We start from the raw sequence: 16,474 nt of genomic DNA, 5'->3' as shown, positions 1-16,474 counted from the left end.
GTTGTTACAAGTCAGAATTGACTTGGCAACTCTTAACAACAAACAAACAGAGGATGACTCAGGAGCCCTGGTGGCGCAGTGGATTAGGTGTTAGAAAGGTTGGTGGTTTGAACCCAAGGGAGAAAGATTAAGCAGTCTGCTTCTATAAAGATTTACCACCCTAGGTACCCTATGGGGCAACTCTACTCTGTCCTTTAAGCTTACTATGAGTTGAAATTAGCTCAGTGGCAGTGGGTTTGAGGGTTTTTTGGTTTATTTGGTTTGGGAGGTGACTTATTAGATAAATAGTACCCTTTGCTAGATGCTCAAAAGCCAGAACCACTCTTAACCCCTCAACTGGGCACTGAAGCAACAATGATCCTACATGCTGGTGTTCCCATTTAGAGGATGGGAATGAAGAGGAAGCCCTCCTCAGCACCCAAGCTACATATCCGTGTCACAGGACACCCTGAGGCACACCCACAGCCTTGACTTCTCCAAGCCAGCCCTGTCCAGCGATCTGTGGACAGTTGTCCTGAATTGCTGTCACACACTGTAATAATGCTGGGCCTAGTACAAGTAGACAGATCAGAAAGGGCTGAGACCCTCACACGAAAGGTGAATAGATATATTTTTCCAAAGTGAAGAAGAGCCCCATTGAAAATGGAGCTTGCCTGCCAACGAAGCCCATCCGCTAATCTCATAATCACATTTCATTGTCTTCCTCCTGAGACCCATGGGTCTGGCTGGGGAGAGGTTTTGAACTGGGAAGCTGTGTCCTGAGAGGAACAACCTGGCCCGGATACACTCAGCATGGTGCAATCTTTACTGTGGCCACATTAAACCCTAAGAGGTGCAGCTATAGCTATGTGCGTGCGTGTGCGGAGAGGAGTGTCCAGTGTGCGTGCCCATGTGTGTGTGGAGTTGCTGGTGCGTGCATCCTAACTAGGTTCCAGATGGGAAAACAATCCTCAGTTCCTGAAGGGGAGGAATGTGATGAAGCAGTCATGGAAAAGAAAACCAGGTCAGTCACACAAACGCACTACCCCAATTTCAAATACATTTTTCTAAAATAACTGGACATCTCCAAGTATTTACAAAGACAACAAAACCCCCAGCAATGTCAATGCCTCAAACTGCTGTATCTCAAAAGTTCTGACCTTGGCTTGCACCAGCCTCGGGGATGGTCTGACCCTTGCTTCCTGGGCTTTAGGGTAAACCTGGGAGAAAGAAAGGGTCTACTGGGAAGGCTCATCCAGGCCTTCTCTCTGTTCCTCTCTCTCCTCTTCATACAACTGCCCCATCTCCCCTGGGTTCTCAGCCACCACGACCCTCCCAGCCTCTTACAGCTTCCCCCTTCATCCCACCACCAGTCCCTAGCCCCCTCATCCTCCCTGAATGCAAAGCCAGGCCAAACCCCAAGTATTCCCAAGTCATAAATCTATCCTTCAGCTAATAGCGCCACACCTCTGGAATCACAGACTCACAGCACCACAAGGGAATCACAAAGATCTGCGGGTTCTACCACAATCATTCTCTAGATGGAGAAACTGAGGCCCAGAGGAAGGAGCTTCACAGTATAGGGCTATTGGGTAAACTTGCTTTGGGAGCCCAGGAGTCTGGCAGGGTTGTGGGAGATGGGTGGAGAAGAACAGAAGTTCTGAAGCAGGCCAGTGTTAAATCTCTTGTTGCCTCCCAGCTGGGTCAACTTCAGCCGTTGCTCAAGTACTCTGGGTCTCAGATTTCTCAACTGCCCAATGGAGAGGACTCGGTAAACACTTAGCATAGTGCCTGGAATATTGCTGTGGGATGTGCTGGCAAAGAGCACATGGACTGCCTGGTCAGAATCCCAGCCCCACTAGTCAGGCTGGTTACTTAATCTCTCCCTGCCTCAGTGTCGTAATCTGTATAATGGGGGTAAGAGTAGTACTTATCTTCTCGTGCTGTTGGGAGGATTCAGTGAATTCATGTATGTAAAATCCTTAGGAATCCTCATGTAAGTGTCACTGCTAATCAAGTCATGGTGCCGGGTCCACTTCACAGTGACCTTACATATAACAGAACAAAATATTGCCTGGTTCTGTACCATCCTTACAATGGTTGGTGTGAATTTACTGTTACAACTATTACACTAATCCATTTCATGGCGAGGTTTTCTTGCTTTTGCTGACCCTCTACTTTACCAAGCCTGATATCCTTTCCTAGAAATTGGTGTTTTCTTTCAATATTAGCAAAAAAAAAAAAAAAAGTTTCTAACTACAAGGAAACCAAATTCAGTCCCTTAATTCTATGTCCATCCTGGTGTGGCGATGTGGGTAAATGCCCTGCACTACAAGGTTGGTTTGAACCCCAAGGTCAGTGGTTCAAGCTCACCAACTGCTCCTCAGACATCCTATACAGGGTCATTATGGGTCAGAACTGACTTGATGGTACTTACCAACATCTCCAAATCTGTACAATTCATGAATCAAGCTGGAGCGCAACTTTGAGATCAGTCAGTCTTGCCCTTTATACTGGTACCCAGCTTCCCAGGCCCCCACTGCAGAGCTCATCCCAACAGACTTTGCTGCACACACTCCAACACAGCCACCTGTCCGTATCTCTGTGCTTACCAGAGGACTGTCTAGTTCTTCCCTGTCAGGTACCGGTTCATTCTCTCCCCACATAAGCAGCTCCTGTCCTTGCCAATTAGTCCAGGCCAATGTAGTACAAAAGAAATCTGGCAGCAGGGCCCAAAGGAAATCTGGTAACTGATGTTTTTAAGAAAGAAAGATGGATCCTTCTCTGTAGGAGTCAGACCCTCCCCTTGGCTGCACTTCTGTGGTGAAGGTGAACAGATGGGAGAAGAAGCAGGGCTCTGGGAGTGAGGACAGAGGAGGAAGGAATAGCAGGGGTGAGCGCTGGAAAATACACAAGTGGAAAGCATGAAGAGTATCTTCTGTGCGCACATGACAAGAGAGAGAGAGAGAGAGAGAGAGAGAGAGAGAGAGAGAGAGATCTTAGAAACAGGTGAGTTTTGGGAGTGATGGAAGCTAAAAAGACTGGCTCTATATCTGGAGTCCTGGTGTGGCGCTAGACTGCAAGATCGGTTTACACTTCAAGGTTGGCAGTTCGAACTCATTAGCTTCTCCTCTGAAACTCTATACCAGGTCGTTCTGAGTCAGAACTGACTCAATGGCACTTAACAACAACCTTGACCTGAGCCCCCTTAAAAAGCCCTAGTGGGAAAAATGGGAGTGAAGCTCTCCCTCTCTTCAGTAAAGCAATCCTGTCAAGTTTCCTAAAGTGAGCCCCTAACCCTCTTCTCTTAGGAGCAAATTCTGAGAGGCTTCATTACCTCCCACCAGCCAGCCACTTGCTTTGTCTTGGGCACAGAACACTGTGGAGAGACACCAACGATGCGGGGTCTCCAGGAAAGGCCCCTCAAAGCCCTTGCTCACAGACTAACTCAGCTGATCACATGAGTGGGAAGGGTGGGGGCACTGCAAGTTCTCCCTCCGGCTCTTCTCTGAGTCTGCGTGACCCAGTTCTGGCTGCCCTGCTGCTGCCGCGTTCGCTCCCTCTGTATTCACTCTCCAGATGGCTGTCGCCTTATTTTTGTCTGTTGAGCACTAACCCCTGGGAATTCACATCAGTTTGGCCTCCAGGTTCTGATCTTGAGGTAAATATGCTCTTCTCTGTACCACCAGACAAGGTCAGGCCTTGCTGGGTCCTACTGGCTCCATTCCTTCTGGTGTCTTTGGTCCCGGGGTCAGGCATCGATGCCAACAGCAAAAGGGCAGGTGAGAAAACAGTTCTTACACCAGAGTCCTCAGAACTTGCTTTGTACAAAACAGTTTATATTTGCTCTGAGTAAATGTCTGACAACGTGAAATTGCACAGATGCTGTGGATGAAATGCCCCCAGGCCCCAGTGTTTCACAATGTTTAAAAAGAAGGGCTGGAGATGAAAACACATTGATCTTGTGTGACGTATGCACACTGTACTGGAATAACTGGAGTTATTATAATTATAATAACTCCGGGATGCATCCTTCCCAAGCCTGGAGGGTGTTTTGTGTGGCCTGGACAGAGGCATGTGGGCTAGCTGGGAGCTAGCCGGAATCAATTCTACCTCCTGCCCCAAAACTGGGATGTCTCCTTTCACAGCTGTCTCCTTGGCATGAACATTTATCTGCTATCTACCCTACTCACATATATCCACTTCAGGGAAGCTCAGCTGCCAAAGAGTGCGGCTGGCAACGGTCAGACTTGGGAAAAACAATGGGGGACTTTAGGCCTGGATCATTCAGAAAAGCATCTTTCTACCTTCATCTCTCCAAGCAAGACACAGGCCTATTCGTCAAAAATAGGACTTGGATTCTTGTCCAAAAAGGGTACCACTCTGCCCCACTCCCCACACCCAGACCCTTCTCAGTTACCCCACCCCTGTCATAGCCACACTCGGGGAGACCATGGACTGAAGGAGTTTGTCACTAAGAGAGTTATGGTTGGATGACAGCAACTGGGGGGGTAGATGGCAGGCAGGTGTGGGAGGGGTGCAGGGGGCAGGTGGGATAGAGGGGCGCCAGGCAGGGGGGGGGGGGGGGTGGCAGGAAGGCGGGTACCATACATAGAAGGGGCTAAAGGAACCTCAGAGCTTCAGAGTGGGAAGAGATTTGAGGAAGCAGGCAGGAAGCTAGTATTTATTAGGCTACTGGTGTGGCACTATTGGATAAGCACTGGACTGCTAGCCACAAGGTCAGTCATTCAAACCCTATACAGGTCTCTGTGAGTCAAAACCAACACAACGGTACTAAACAACAGCTAGTATATTGAGTCCCGGTGTGGCACTGTAGGATAAGTACAGAAAGGTCAACTGTTCCAACCTACCAGCCATTCCTCAGAAACCCTATACAGGGTCACTGTGGGTCCGAATTGACACACTGGCACTAAATAACAACAACTGGTACACCAAGTCCTGGTGTGGTGCTGTAGGATAAGCACTGGACCACTAACTACAAGGTCAAACCCACCAGCTGTTCCTTGGAAACCCTATACAGGGTCGCTGTGAGTTGGAACTGACTTGATGGCACTTAATACTTAATAGCAACAACAAGGTACCCTAGGTCTCATTGTTAATTCTATGACAGCAGGTAAGGAAACAAAGGTTTAGAGAACTCATGTAACTTACCTGGTGTGCCACAGCTAACAGTAAAGACAATTTCAGTGGGATTTGATAATAATCTACACACTGTACGAAACATGATCTCATTTCTCCACAACAATGTTATTGGAGTGCCGGCCACAGATGAGGAAATTGAGGCTCAGAGAGGTTACTGACATGGCCAAAGTCACTCAGCACTAAGTGATAAAGCTACTATAGCAAGTGATTTGAAACAATTCTAGCCAACCTTCAAATTCCATGCTCTTGCCACCCATTTGCCATCCATAAAGAACTGTTTATTCATTACCAAATATGTATGGAGCCCCAACTTTGTGCCAAGCATTGTACTAGGTAGAGGTAACCCTTCTCAAAGCCTACTGGAAATAGAGCCCTGACTTGGAAGGAGGGAGAGTAGATGACATAAACATGACTTCCACCTACCAGGGGGATGATAAAAACATGACACCACCAGGTAGCAGCCAGGTCTTTGCTGCTCCCCTAGAACTCCCCTCCTGGCTTCCTCCATAGACCAGCAGCCTTGGCCCCCGCCACAGGCGCAGTGCGCAACCCAGGCAGACTGCCTACCCTCTCTGAGCCTCCATAGTTCCATCTCTGTAAGAGGAGGATTGCCTTCCAGCTCTAATGTGCTGCAGGTGTCTTGTTGGGGTGGAGTCTGGGTGCCCAGCACTCAGCTGGCAGGGTTCTGGGCATGTTGATGCCTAGAAGGGGTACAATGTGCATGGGTGAGGGCCTAAGGAAGCTGCTCCACCCCCAGCTGTGGTTTCTGGTGGAGCCACTGTGGCTGCAGGTGGAGGAAAGTGTTTGTCATCCTTCCAACAAAGGCAGTAAAATAAAAGCTTCTCAGGGCATTGTGGGAATAGATTGCAAAGGCGCCAAAAATAAAACACTTTTTCTTTGACAGCTACCAGCAGCTGCTGAGGGGCCTGGGAATCCAGGCCTGGGATGGGGGTGGGATGAGGAAAGGGCTCAGATTTCAGGCCTGAGCACACACATACACTCATGAGTGACCCAGCTCACAAGTAACCTAACACAAATAGAAATTTCATGTTCACACAGTAAACACCACTGACAAGTCTGTCACACACAGTCACACAAACAGTACACACACAGACACAGGTAGAATGCTGGCTCATATACAGGGCCAGCTCCACGGGGTGAGACGTGTGCAGTCCCACAGGCCCTGTGCTTGGTTTATTGTTTCACTGCCTCCATCTTGAAGTGCTTAATCTTTTTTTTAAACAAAGGGCCAGCCTTTCATTTTGCACTGGGTCTTGTAAATTATGTGCAGCTGGTATACTTTCATAAGTTCACACTATTCTTAAGATGCATTGCTGGTGTTGTTGTGATTAAGTGCTGTGGAGTCGGTTCTGATTCATAGCGACCCTGTATAGGGTTCCAAGGAGTGGCTGGTGGGTTTGAACTGCTGACCTTGTGGTTCAAACCAACCTTCCAGTCCAGTGTTTATCCTATAGTGCCACAGCAGGACTCCTTCAGATGCATGCAAATGTTTACATACAAGAATGCAGACACTACATACATGCACAGACATGTACAGACACATGTGCCCACACACGTAGCACCCACACACACTCACACCAATAGTCCCCTGCAGCACACACATCATCACCCAAACAGATGTGGACACAAGTTAACACTTGCACACACAGGCGGCTTACATGCAACTTACAGACACAATTCCTGACTGACTTCTAATTAGGGGCAAGGGAGTAGTTGAATAAAGTACTGGGGAAATGGCATGGTTGAAAAACAGACTTATTTCTTCTATCCCCAAACTTTTCCAACAGTTACAGCCAGCGTCTCTCACTGGTCTGGGGCCCACCCACCAGGGGACTTGGAAAATGGAGACCTGATGGAAGGGTTGGAGAGGGAGGGAGGCAGCAAGAACTGTCTCCAGGTGAGTTAGCCCAAACAGTGATCTCCTAAGGATGTTAGAAGATCTCAGATCTGAAGAAGCAGGAACAGAGCCCCTGTTCTCCCCACACAAACACATTTCACCATCACCACCCCACACCACCCTCTACAGACACAGTGGAAGGGTCTAGAGTTGAACCTACTCTGTCTGCTTCTCACCTTAACTTCCCAGCCTCGGCTTCCTCCCCGTGGAATGAAGACAACAGTGGAAACATTTCAGGGTTGTCAAGTTTACATGGATCCTGTACCCTCTCTCCTGGATTTTTCCCAGCATTCAACGTCTGGTCTCCTTGTCAAGCCTCGCAATCTAAGTCTTGGTTCAGAAACTCCAGACTCCTCATTAACATCGGATGTTCAATACATGTTTATTTCTCACTTCTCCCCTCACTTCCCAGCCAAATGCTAACATGAGGTAGACATAGCCGATTGCCCACCATCCCTTCAGGGACCTTCAGCATCCTGCAGCCCATTTGGATCCCACCTCCTGGCACTCTGCATTAGACCCCAATCAGGCCAAGATGTGGAATGTGTTCTTCCTCCTAGATCCCCAATTCTTCTATTACTTTTTCCAAATGCCATTGAGTCAATCCTTGCTCCTGAAGATTCCATGTGTTTCAGAGTTGAACTGTGCCCCATTGGATTTTCAATGGCTGCTTTTTCATAAGAAGACCACTAGGTCTTGCTTTCAAGGCAGCTCTTTGCTTTCTGATGGGACCATCCTTCCTGGTAGCAGATGGACGGAATTGTTTGTCACTCTTCCACCAAAAACAGTAAAACAAAGTGCTTGAGTGGATTCAAACTTCTGACTTCTTGGTTAGCAGCCTAAAGGTTAACTGTTTAAACCACCCACAGACTAATCTTTCCTATTTAAAACTATTCCAGACTCTGTGTCTCCGTGAGGACCCAACAATCTGTTAGGTGGTACCAGATGCTAAGGAGTTAACTCGAAAAACAAGTCATACCCTATCCTAATTACAATGCCCACTTCCTCTCCACTGGGAGCAAAGAGGAAGGGCCATGGGAATAGCCTCTTACAAGAAACTTGATTTAATTAGAACCCTTATGAGGGCTTAGGTCACTCAGAGTCTAATTTTCTGGGAAGGAAACTGAGGCATTGAAGGGTAAAATGACTTAGACCGGGCAGAGTTGGGACCTGTAGTCTTTCTGAACCACCCCATTCATGGCCATCTCACCAGCCCACAGCAGGTTCCCATTCCCCAGGAGGTGGGAAGCAGCCAGGCTGGTAGGAGACCAGCCAAGTTGGGAGGCCTGGTCACCAGTTGTCCCTTGACAGGGAGGGGAGAACAAAGACAGGGATCTAGCATCAGGATTCCCATACTGGCTTCACCACTTATCATCTGGGTGACCTTGGGCCTTAGCCTCCCCAGTCTCAGTTTCCCTGTCTGAAAATTGCCATGATATTGTTGCAATCATTTCCCTAGAGCTGTTAGGAAAATTACATTAAAAGAAGTTAGTGGATGTAAGAGTTCTTATTGTTACTGGTAAGTGCTGTCGGGTCGGTTCTGACTCCCAGCAACCCTGCATAGGGTTTCCAAGGAGCTGCTGGTGGGTTTGAACCCCGACCTTCCAGGTAGCAGTCCAGTGTTTATCCTACAGTGCCACACCAGAACTCCATAGGAGCTCTTGGCAACTGTCAAGTCATGTGAAAATAACAACTTTTTTTTTACCGGCTTGTTTGATGATATCTGACTGGTAAGCTAACTTAAAACAAGGGTCTCACTAGGTGACGACTGGACAAGCATCCTTGAAGAGGGTGACTAGAAACCCTCTTTTGTGTAAACACCTCACTTGACAGTTTCTCTGTCCTTGGGAGGTACAGGATTGAACCCTTCTTCACACCTGAGGACAGAAGTCACTTGCTCTGGTTACTAGTGTGGTGAGTGACACAGATGAACCCGTGTGATTGATGGCATGTGATCCCTAATCGGTCCCTACTGCACCTCTTTCTGACCACAGCTTCTTCCTCGTAAAGGAGGCTTCGTGCCCCAAACATAGTAGGTACAGACCAACTCCTGACTAGTGGGCAGGCTAACCCAGTACCTAGCATATGACAGGTCAAAAAAAGCTTGTGGAAGAAAAATATTTGAATGGTGAATTTGGGGTCTTCCCACACCCTTGACTCATATGTTTAAAACCTACCCAAAAACCCCTGCATGGCAGAGACATGCCCAGGAGAACGGGCTCTTCTGCAGTAAGAGCTGCCAGTCATGGTGAAAGGTAAGGTGACCTTTCAGAAGCTCGTCCTGAAAGAGTCCCAGGCAGTAGGCAGATGTCCGTTCTCTCTCATGTCCGCCCTGCCCCACCCCCAAAGCACAGGGTCCCAGGTTTTGACGTGGGCAACTCGGCAAACAGATGCCATCTCCATGGGAACTGAAACCCCAGTCTGTTTGTCCCTCTGAGACACTGTAATTTCCAGCACACTCAGTATCACGTCAACCTGGTAACCTCATGGACTCATGGTGTGGTCAGCACAGGGCAGCAGGGCTAACCTGGAAAGGTCATCCTCCTGGCCCCTGCCTCCCTTCTGCAGAGAGGTGCCCATGGGTGGGTGGAATCTAAGATGAGTCCTTGAACCTCTCTGAGGGACGGGGGACGGGGAGGAGTCATTTCCAGTAAGAAGTGGGAGGGAAGGAAAAGGTCTCAGTCTAGCAGCACGGGTCCCTGGGAGGGCGGGCTGGCGATGAGGAACAGATGGTTTCTAGCTGCAAGGAGGAGGGATGTTTTCCGGCAGTTTGGTGATCAGTCTCTGTGGCCCGGGGCCTATGTGTGGAAACAGGACCCCTGGTGGCACAGTTGTCAAGTACTTGCCAGCTAACCAAAAAGTCAGCAATTCAAACCTACCAGCTGCTCTGGGGCACAAAGATGATAGGACAGTCTACTTCCTACAGTAAGGAGCCTGTGAGGAAGTAGGCAGTGAAGCAACCGCCAAGAAGGCCTTAGAGATGCGAGAGCGTGAGGTTGGTGGACCAGGTAAGAATGAACCTTAAGGACAAGAGGAGAAGGGCATGGAGGGGCCCTCCTTACCAGTGGAGGCATCCCCACCCCCATCACATTCACCCCTAGGACAGGGGGCACAGACCCTTGCCTGATCAAGTCTTGAAGACCACAGTCCCAGCCAGCACCTTAATGGCCACCTTGGGAGAGATCCTGAGCAAAAGACCTAGATAAGCTGACTGATTCAGCTGCCTCTTGTCAACCCTCCACCCCAACCAAGGGCAGATAGGGATCCTGTTCTCTTCAGCCCCTTTAATGTGGCCCAGGTATCCTTGAGGACAAGTGAAGAGGCATCTGAGACCAGGGTTGGGGTTTGGATGCCTTTGAACTAGTCCTTTTCTCTTTTCTCACTTCCCAAGCATCCTTGTCAGCAACATGGTCTGAAACAATAACACCCACGCTCACCCTTTCCAGGGTTGTTGTAGGCGAGGTGAAGACACTGGTGTGAAAGTGTTCCAACCATGAGCCTTTGTTTTTGTTGTTGTTTTTACCTGTGGGGAGAGTCCCATCCGGATTTCACTACACAAGTTCAACCCCAGACTTCCTCAGCACTTCCCACCCCCACCTGTGGAGCTCTGAACCCCAAGGCTGGGGGGTCGTTCTCCAGCCCCTGCTCCACAGTGTCCACCAGGGAAGGTGCCACGTGAAGAAAGGGAAAGGAATGCTGAAAGGGAAACAGGATGTGGCCAGCAACGTCTTCTCTCCAGATTGACAGCCATTTCCGCTGCATTCTGGGGACCCCGCAGCCTCGGGGGCCATGTGGCCAAGGCCTGGTGGCCCCAGGCCCTTGTGCCCTCAGCCATCAGCCCGACAATTGTTCAAAGCAGCGACAGCTGGGGCCAAGGCCTCCTCCCCACTGCACCTTGTGGTTACTAAGAACAGTCAAACCGCTGACCTGATTTTCTGCAGAAAGGAAGAGATAATAGTGCACCTCAGAGGCTGGCTGGCGGCGGCAAACACACACACAATGGAAACTTTCTCTGTTTTAGACAGGAACCCAGCCCTGACAGGGAGAGGCCAAAGCTTTTCTATCAGGAGCTTCCTCAGGGTACAAAGCTCAGTGCTTATCTGCGGTGGAGGCCTGAGTTCCCGGTACCCTGGCATGTGGGCAAAGCAGGTTTGATGCACCACTCCTGCCCAGGGACAATGCCTATACTGTGGCATAAGCTTGTGTGAGATTACGGCATTCCCCCTGGGGTACTAAGCAATGCCCCATGCTTCTGCAGCCCCTTCCCCCACCCCCACCCCGATCTTCTGGCACTGGCTGGGCATAGAGAAAAGAATGAATAAAACCCTCTAATCCCCAGAGAGTGGAAATGTTTGTCAAGTAAACAGACGTCTCCATCCGTCCATTTCCTATAACTCCAGTGTCCCACAGACCACAAAAACATCTTGGGCAAATCTGCCACTTTTTCGTGATGAGAATCCTCACAGTAAGTTCTTGATCACTTACTATCTTATTATTAATCACCATCAAAGGGCAGCCGCCTTCCTCTGCCTACTAGGGACAGCACCCAGCTGAGCTGCTAAGTGGACTAGGACAGCATCCCTGGCCACCCACCCAACATGTGGCCTTAGAGCGGCACAATGTCAAATCGAGAAGAGACACCAGGAGTCACAAAGCAACTCCTTGGGAAGCACCTGAGGCCTTGAAAGGAAAGTGTCTTGCTCAGAATGTTTCACTCTCACTACTCAGAGTGTAGAGTCTTAGCGTGGTGCTGCGGGTAAATGTGCTGGGCTGCAAGGTCAGTTTGAACTGCAAGGCCAGTGGTTCAAGCTCCTCAGTGGCTCCTCAGAAGCTCTATACAGTGTTGCTATGAATTGGAATCAACCAACAACAACTCAGAGTGTGGTCTCTGGACGCATTCACATCATCTGGGAGTTTGTGGAAAATGCATGCAGACTCTCAGGTCCCAAACCTATGGAATAGAATCTACACTTTAGCAACAACTGATTCTTAGCCAGATTTTGTTTCAGACATAGTCATTTCACCACACCAAGTTCAGCCCTAAGCACCTGTTCTGCCCTGAAAGACTGCAGCCATACCACCACAGCCATCACTATCTTCCTTCCTCAGCCCAAAGAGTCAGATGAGGTTGAAGTGGTTGTAGCTTCAGAGGGTTGTCTGTCTGCATTGAATTTGGGCAGGCTGCAACAGTCCCCCACCCTGCTTTATCCTGCCTCCCAGCTCCACCTTCCACACTTTGTTCTTCTGGAAGCAAGGGGAAATGGTGGGCAATGGGGTATAGTAGGTCTCGTCTTATCTGACCTAACCTTTAAAGCTGTCTTTTGGCTCATTACTCAACAGGAGCTGATGGTCATGAAAGTGACCCTGGGCTCCACCCAGTTCTGCCTGACTTACATTCCCTAGTTGACCCTACTCTTGAGAGCCTCGGTTGGCTACCCAACCCCAGACTAGAGCCAAAATATGGGTCTCATGTGAACATCAGTTTCCAAGTCCCTGAGATCAGAAGAACTAGATGGTGCCCAGCTACCACTCCCAACTGCTCTGAAAGGAATTGCATTAGAAGGTCCTGGTTAGAGTGGGAGAAAATGTGAAACAAAACTCAAAATCATAAAAAAGACCAAGCTTACTGGTCAGATAGAGACATAGAGAACTCCGAGACTATGGTGCTGGTCATTCTTTAAGTCTAGAAATAAACTCACCCCTGTGGTTCAACTGTCAGCCAAGCCATCAATAGGTATATAGAGAAGACAATATAGAAGCACTAGTGAGGTATGCACACCATAGAATGGTCAACCATTCAAGAACAAAAGGGCAGCATGTACCTGAGGACAAAATTCAGAAGGGTTTGGAAAGGAGGAAATGGAAACAAGAAACACAGGGAGATGTATGCACAACCTTGGAACAACAGGGCTCTGGGACATAGGGACTGAGACACGGTTGGAATGGGCAAAAGGGGGGGAATAATGTTAAGATGCTTGGCTGTCTTTTGAATCTTGGTTTCCCTGGCATACCATCATAAAATAGACACTTGACGGGGAGAGAAAGGAATAGCCAGAAATATCACCATAGAAAGCTTGTAAGTCTGTCTTCTGCCTATAACTGATTGGACTACCTAAAATGGGGCTACAATGTGCCCAGTAAAGGAAGCTTCCTCTGGAGTCTATGCATTGCATAAGACCATAGGTGGAATCCTGAACCACATCCAGAATCTTCTGAGGTGGGAAATTTCCACTTGAAAGGACAAGCAGACTAGCCTGGAGCAGCTAGAAGAACAGAAGATATTTCTTGAAGGAAAGACCGACAGGAAAAATACAAAACAATAATGGCAGTCTGACTGATTACTACAAGAACAAGCAAGTTGCTCACCCGGGAGACATCAAGGCAAGTGGTCGGGTCCCCTCAGGGCAAACCCCCTTCCAAAACTAAGACTCAATGGGAATACACGAGCAGACATGCACTCTGATTGGTGACCATGTTCATCACCAATAAGGGGAAGTGAGGGGAAAACTGCAATGAAGCTGCAAGCTAAGCCCTACAACATTCAATAGACCCCAGTGAACCCAGGTGGAGATCTGGTTGGCCAGCATTGTGGCGAGACCTGAGGACTGTTGGGCCCAGAGTCAGTGACATAGCCACAGAGTACTACAGTGGAGAGTGAAACGTCCAGCTGATAAGAAGAGAGGGCATATGCATAAGAAATCCAAACTTGCAGATAATATCCACTTGACCTGGCTTCAATGACTGGATGATCAGAGTTCAAGTAGAAGAAGAAAGAAAAGGAAAAAAGTAATCTGAGACAATTTGATGAACTTCACCTACACCTATGGATGCAGTAGCTCAAAAGAGGGAACATATCTTTACAGAGTAGACAGGGATGGGCAACTTGGACATTGGCTACCCAAAATGGTGGGGGGGGGGGGCGCTACAAAGGCAAGAAGTGACTGGCGTACAAGCTTTCAATAGGGAGCCTAGATCCAGAGGGCGCAAAGGAAGGCAGAATCTCCACTGAATAGTATCCAATCTGTCTGGGCAAGGCTGAAGAAAGGAGATGGGGATAGGACTCTTGTGATACAATAGTGAATAATTGTTATCAGGACTGATTGTGAGGGTTGGAAATGTAAAGGTAGATGTCTTGTAGCAAAAGGAGGGGAGTGATTAACTCCAGTCCAGGAGTGGAGGTCCCTGGGACCATCAAGGGAGAAGAGTGGAGTGCAGGGCCCCACCCAGAGAAACAGTGATGCCAGAGATGGAGCCAGAGATGATGACATGGAGAGATGGAGCGGCTGGGGACTCTAGACCTAGAGAGGGAGAGGGACTGTGTGCTGATGACCAGGGGGGCAGGCATGCAGGGTGTACCATTTGGTTGGTTGATGATGCATGGAGGGGATTGCAACCATGGCAATGTAATGATATACAATAGGATGAATGTAAAGCTAATGTTCTCCCATGTAAACTATCACATAATTCACAATAAAACATTTTTTAAAAAAGATAGAAACACAGGGAGGAAGTGGGACAAGTAATCTTACATGGAGGGACTTACAATCACTGACATGCAAAGAAGCGTATGATTTGTTGAATGTAAGACTGACAATCTGCTCTGCAAACCTTCACTGAATTCACAACAAAAAAGTTAAAACAAAAGGAAAACCTGGGTTTCCTCTCCCAGCTGGCAATCAGCATTCCAGCTGAGCCCCAGCCACTTCTGGGAGGTGGGTTGTGTTGTAGGAATGCAGTTTGGCTGAACCTGAAAACCATTAACAGCTATCAACACCCTGAGGGTGTGAATATCATTGATTCTGTTACTCTTAATAACATCTTAGTGTGAATTCACTTACTGGCTTTTTTTCAATTGGCAGGCAGTGACTGCGATGGGAGTTTTGATAGGTGACTGATCCTCAGGAAGGAAAATACAGGCCTAGCCTATTTCCATGGAGTCCCTGGGTGGCATAAATGGCTCAACAGTGCAGTCGACTGCTTTGGTAGCTCAAGCTCACCTTAGAAGACAGGTCTGTCTGGTGGTCTGCTTCCTAAAGGTCACAGCCTTGAAAATCCCATAATTCTACTCTGTCCACATGGGGCTGCTGGGAACTCAATGTCAAGTAACAACAAAGTTTGTTTCCAGCCCTCCCTCCTCACTCAAGTCCCCTTTCCAACTTGTCTCCCACTCATTCAGGCCTAATGGCAAGGGATTCTGGAGAGGACAAGTGTGTTAACAGACACAAGCTCAAACTTCACCATTCAACAGTGTTCAGTTCTTGAGGTAATTTCTAAGTTCAGGTGGGATAGATTTAATATAGTACTTTGGTTCTTGTCAACTTGTTTTCATTTTCACTAGCTTCAACTTAAACTTGCATATGAACAATTGATGGTCTATTCCATAGCCAGTCATCAATCAATTCAAGTACTTAGGCCATGCTGGAAGGGGACATCATGCTTAGTACAGGGTCAGCAAAAAGGAGGAAGAACCTCAACACGTTGGTTTGACACAGTGACTGTAACAATGGATTCAAGCACAACAACAGTTATCAGGCAGGCGCTGGACTGGACAGTGTTCTGTTCTGTTGTACATGGGGTCACTGAGAGTCAGAACCAACTCAAAGGCACCTCACAATAACAACATGGCCAGTGCTAGAGCTCTGCATTAGGGGACCACATCACCAGTTTCTCACAAGCATCTGGTGAAGTGACCTCATTCCAATTTCATTGGGCATTATGGGATGCAACAACACCCAGAACAGCACAGACTCCAAGACCCTAACCATCATGCCAGGTGAATAGGAGCGCAGAAAATGGAACCAGCTGGACCTGGGAGAAGGAGTGGGACTTCCAGCCAGGGGTTTCTTTCCACTAACAGTTCAAACACAAGATGAATAGGAACCGGGGCAACACGCTGAGGTGGTGCAATCAATAGCACCAAATTTCTGAGCCTCTCCCTCTGCTCCCAAATGGCAATCCCTGAGATTTGGAAGACTCCGTAAAGCAGAAGTTACCATCTCATTTGTCATGAGCTGCTGTTGTTGTTGTTGTTAGGTGCCATTGAGTCACTTTTGACTCATATAGGGACCTTATGCACAACAGAATGAAACACTGCCCGATCCTGCAACCTCACAATTGTTGCTACACTTGAGCCCATTGTTGCTGTCACTGTGCCAATCTACCATGTTGGTGGTTTTCCTATTTTTCTCTGGCCCTCTACTTTACCAAGCATGATGTCCTCTCTTGGGATTGGTCCCTCCTGATAATATGTCCAAAGGATGAGAGACAAAGTCTGGCCATCCTGGCTTCTAAGGAGTATTCTGACTATACTTCTTCAAACATAGATTTGTTTGTTCTTCTGGCAGTCCATGGTACTTTTAATATTCTTCTCCAACATCATAACTCAAATGCATCAATTCTTCTACAGTCTTCCGT

The sequence above is a fragment of the Chrysochloris asiatica genome, unplaced genomic scaffold, assembly GCF_000296735.1.
Source record: "Chrysochloris asiatica unplaced genomic scaffold, ChrAsi1.0 scaffold00007, whole genome shotgun sequence".
In the NCBI taxonomy this organism is placed as follows: Eukaryota; Metazoa; Chordata; class Mammalia; order Afrosoricida; family Chrysochloridae; genus Chrysochloris; species Chrysochloris asiatica.
Note: the sequence above shows the minus strand (reverse complement) of the source record.